The sequence below is a fragment of the Marmota marmota genome, unplaced genomic scaffold (genome assembly GCF_001458135.2).
Source record: "Marmota marmota marmota unplaced genomic scaffold, marMar, whole genome shotgun sequence".
NCBI lineage: Eukaryota > Metazoa > Chordata > Mammalia > Rodentia > Sciuridae > Marmota > Marmota marmota.
In genome coordinates this window covers 10,936,605-10,941,573 of record NW_025999977.1, presented here as the reverse complement: position 1 = coordinate 10,941,573, position 4,969 = coordinate 10,936,605, and positions in this window count along the sequence as shown.

Genomic DNA, 4,969 nt, shown 5'->3' with positions numbered 1-4,969 from the left:
CAGGGACAGAGGACCATTAGGAAGACCTTACAAAGATACAAGCAACAAAAGGTGATAACCAGAAGCAAAATAAGTTGGGGTGAGACAAAGAAGAATGACTTGAGGAATACGTAGGAGACTAAACAGGAGGTCCAGTCAGCTGGGAGGGATGAGCAAGTGGGCTCAGAGCCCAGCTGGGTGTGAGCCCAGCCTGCTGCATGGATGGTGCTGCCTCTAGTTGTGCAGGAGCTCTGGGGAGGAGGGAGGGCAGAGTCACTGCCCATCCCAGCCTCGGGTGACTCTGGATGGTGACTCTGGATGAGGTCTACTGAGGGAATACGGGACACAACCAGGAAGAGGAGTAGGTTTAGGAAAGTGGCCCTGAGCAGAAATTGCAAGTTGTTCTCCAAATATCCACTTGACCTTTTTTCTTGTGAGCAACTGCTCCCTTCACATTGGGAGTTAGCCACCTGTGACTAAGTCCTGACCAATGAGGAGAGTGTAGAAGTGATGATTGCAAGGTCTGAGTCAGGCTCTTAAAAGGAATGAAGTGTGCTTGCCTTTTATCTTTCCCTCTTCCTGTAGGGCAGAATATAGAAGTAGTTTTGAGCCGTCTTTGATAAGGCAGATGAGTGTAGTATCTCAGAAATGGAGAAGCAACAAGGTGCAGTCTGGGAGCCAAACACACTGGTCCTAAGCCACTATCCTAGACTATCATGTGAGGGAGAAATAAACTTGTCACTTGTTTAAGTCACTTTGGGGGGACTGAGGTCGGGGTGACAGAGAATCTCTTGTTATAAAAGCCTAGTCTGTATTCTTTTAGAAGATGCTATATAAGAAGTGGATAAGTGGGGTGGGAAGTGATAGAAGATAATGTGCCTGTCATATCTCCTGGCAGGATGCACAATTGAGGGAGGATCTCAGTTGCTGTACTCTGAGTTCATTCCCAGGGTGCTCTTAACCAGTGAGGGAGCCTGGCAAGGGTGCTAAGGTGGACCCATTCCTGAAGATTCCTGCCCTTCGGTGGGCAACACTGGCTCTAGGAATCACCTTTGCCTTGACCAGGAAGTCTAAGCTGAAAGTGTCAAGTTAGGAGTTTGGAGTTTGGTGATGGTTGGTGAAGTAAAATAAAAGTGATCATCCTGGGAGGGTGAGGATAAAAGGACGTTTATTATGTGCTTCCTAGAGGCCAGGAGAAGTTCTAAGAGCTTTAGTCATAGGAAAAGGTAATATGATTCCTTGAACTTCCTATTACCTATGTGGCTGGGTGTCAGACAGAGTTGCCTCCAATATGCTTGCTTCTTTTCTCTCTTCCTTCTTTCCTTTCCTTTTTCTCCTTCCCTCCCTCCCTCAATACCTCCCTTCCTTCTTTCCTTCCTTTTTTTTTTTTTTTACTTCTTTCTGTCTTTTTTCCTGGTTTTCTTTTTTTGCAGTATTGGGGATTGAGCCCAGGGGCTCCCACCACTGAGTTATATCCCCAACCCTTTTTATTATAAGACAGGGTGTCCTCAAACTTCTGAGTCTCCTGCCTCAGTCTCCTAAGTAGCTACGATTATAGGTGTGCACCACCACATCTGGCAAGAACACTAAATTTTTACAGAAATGACAAAACAAGGAAAAATAACTTTCAGTTATTTTCTGGTGGTAAAGCTTGTTAACATAAGGTCATCTGGTGCCATCTCTAGGTTAGTAAGTGTCCAAAGTTGTCTTGAGTGGTTAGCTGTTCTCCCACGTAGAAGGGGCACAGAATTTCTTTTGTCTTTGTCAATCCTGCTTTTAGAACAATAGAGGAAGGGCAGAGAGCTTTCTGCATGTCAGTTTCTTCTGTCTTTTGCTCAACAATCCTTCATATTTTGGGGAGGTAGGTCTGGTCTCCCACAGTTAACTAGCAGCAGAATCTAATCCTCATACAGATAGTTAACACTATTCGCATTTTACATATGATGAAGTACAAAGGTGAAGGAGTTTATCTAAACTTGCTCAGTAAGTGGTAGAGCCAAGATTAGGACGCAAGCATTGGGATTGGTCGCTGCCAATGTGCTCCACCAGTGTCACAGGAGACTTCACCATGTTTACTGCACGGATGGTACAGAAAGCCTTCACACTGGCTTTCTACAATTCCTACGCTATTCACATTCCATCTTCAAAATGTCCTCATTAGTGTCTCCTTGCCAGTTCTGCTTTGTGAACATCTTATTTTCCACTTGGTTCCTTTTGTAACTTGCACATCTTTGCTGATGCTGCTCTTGGGTCTGGAATGATCTCTCACAGCTTTGCCTACTGAAATTCTATCCATTCATCAAGGCCTAGTTCTTCTTTCATATCCCTTCAACGAATATCATCTATGTTTATGAACTGATGTATTTATTCCACCAATATTTATTGAAATCTGCTCTGTGTTAGGTACGGGGGATTCTAGCATGTGCAAAACAGATGAACTGTTGCAAACTACTGTACTTCTCTTTGTGTTTGATAACAGGAGTAACTTTCAAACTTTAAGGGTTTTTTTGTTTGTTTTTGTTTTTGTTTGGGGTATTGGGAATTGAACTCTGGAGCACTCAACCACTGATCTACATCCCCAGCCCTTTTCTGTCTTTCATTAAAGACAGGGTCTCACTGAGTTGCTTAGTGCCTTGCTTTTGCTGAGGCTAGCTTTGAACTCTCAATCATCCTGCCTCAGCCTCCCAAGCCACTGGGATTACAGGTATGTGCCACTGCGCCTGGCTTGCTTTTAAAGTTAAAAGAAAAAAAATCTTACCACAAGACATCACACTAAACACACCCATACACAACAATTTAAAGAAACAATATTGACCTTAACCATATGAAATCACTCTGATAAATTCTATGTCATTGGGGCTGGGGTTGTGGCTCAGTGGTAGGGCGCTTGCCTAGCATGTGTGAGGCATTGGGTTTGATTCTCAGCACCACATATAAATAAATAAAGGTCAATCAACAACTAATAAAATATTTTTTTAAATTCTATGTCATTAAGATAAAAATGATGGTTGATACCTCCTAAAAGATTTTACAGCCTATAAATAGGTTCAAACACCTAAGTTTAAGAAATGTTCATTCCTTTATTCATCCAGTCATCCAAACAGATTTCCTCTGCGTTGGACACAGCTCTGGAACAGGGATATAGAGGAGTGCCTTCTCTGAAGGTCACCAGGCCAATGCAGATAGCAGGCCGAGAGCAAAGACTGTACATAGTATGCTGTGTGCTACAGTGGCAATGTGCTGGGGCAGATGTGCTTACTGGTAGCTCAATAAATATGAATGGAATTAAACTGAGGCAAAGGCATAAGAGTTATAAAAAGAGACAAGAAAAGTGACTTTCTCAAAGGCAGAACCTTAGCAGCTCATAGGTCTATTGCGACATGGAAACTGCTCCAAGTCCTGATTCTCTAGTGAAGCGCAATGCTAGAGTCAATCCTCTCAGCTGCCTTCCCTAAAGGTGAAAATGGTTTGGGTTTACCCAGCACAGATTGATTATGGGAAAAAAGAGATACCTTGAACATTTTGCATTTTTTCTTCTCAAGCCTGTCAGGGTTATCACCTTGGCTTGGCTACAGGCAGGATGCCAACTCTCTCATCTCCTGGTCACCTCCCAAATCAAACCAATCAAAACCTGTTGCTGGGGCTACAGGCATGCACCCATCCATACGTGTCTGAAATTGCTTTCTTGATTTATTATTTTAGGACAATATAACTCTTTTTAAAATGTGTTTAATATTTATTTTTTAGTTGTAGTTGGACACAATACCTTTATTTTATTTTATTTATTTTTATGTGGTGCTAAGGATCCAACCCATGGCCTCACACATGGTAAGTGAGCACTGTTCCATGACCCCAGCCCTGATAATTTAATTCTTGATAATTAATCTACATAAGACATTTTCATTTACATTGTAACAGAGTTATTTCCCTTGGAATTAATTCTCTTGTGTAACTATTGTAATTTTTTATCCACCTAACATTTTAGTGATTGTAACTTTTATCTTCCTAAGTTTTCTAGTGCCTTTATTTGCCACCAGGTTCAAATGGATCATATTTAAATCTTATCATGTAATGTTCTATCAGTAATATTCTTTCTGAATTGGAAAAAAGATGAGCAGCTAATCCAGGAGAAAATGGTGTCCACTAATTGTCATTCCAGTTTTTCCCTGATACCTTCCATCAGCTGTCCATGATTTTGGTGAAGTGTGAAAGGTGAAATCACAATGTCACTTTGTTTTGGGGTAAAAGCACTGTAAGGCAGTATATTAAACAGTTGTAGATCTTTGGAAGATGATGTTGGAATGCAGTAGCTCCAGTAAGCAAATGGAGAAAAGCCATCCTTGACCGTTAGTTTATTACATGGATGAGCACAGACCACAGGCACAGAACAGGTGAGCACAGAGGAACAGAACAGCCAGGTACACTCCCCGCTTACATTATCAAACCCATTTTATCTGCAAAATAAATCTCCACATATACCTTAGTAACATTTTCCAGTTGGTACAAAGTTTTTGCTAGATGGTGAACACCCGTAAAAGGAATCATTAATACCCACTTACTTATTGCAAGGTGCATTGAGCTGCAGTCACATGAGCTTGCAATCACAATATTTCATTCTCTCTACAGGATTATTACATGAATAAAATGTAAATATTCCTGAAGTAACCCAGCACTTGGTAGCTCGTGCTATTCCACCAGGTGTTGGAAAGGCCAGAGACTTGGCCTCCAAGAGACAAGCGAGGTCCACAGCTGTGCATGAACTTTGGGACAAAACCCTGCACAGGGTGCGGTGGGAGCGCGCGCAGCGGGACCGAGTCGCGCGGTGAGCGCGCTGGGTCTGGGGTCGGGTCTCGTCCTCAAACTCCGTGTTCACCTAAAACCAGGACCCAGCCGGCCGCAGGCAGCCCGCAGCGCCGGCACTGAGCGCCGCTCCCCCTACTCCCCGCCGCGCTGCCTGTCATTGGAGATAACTGCCATCGCAATAAGCATC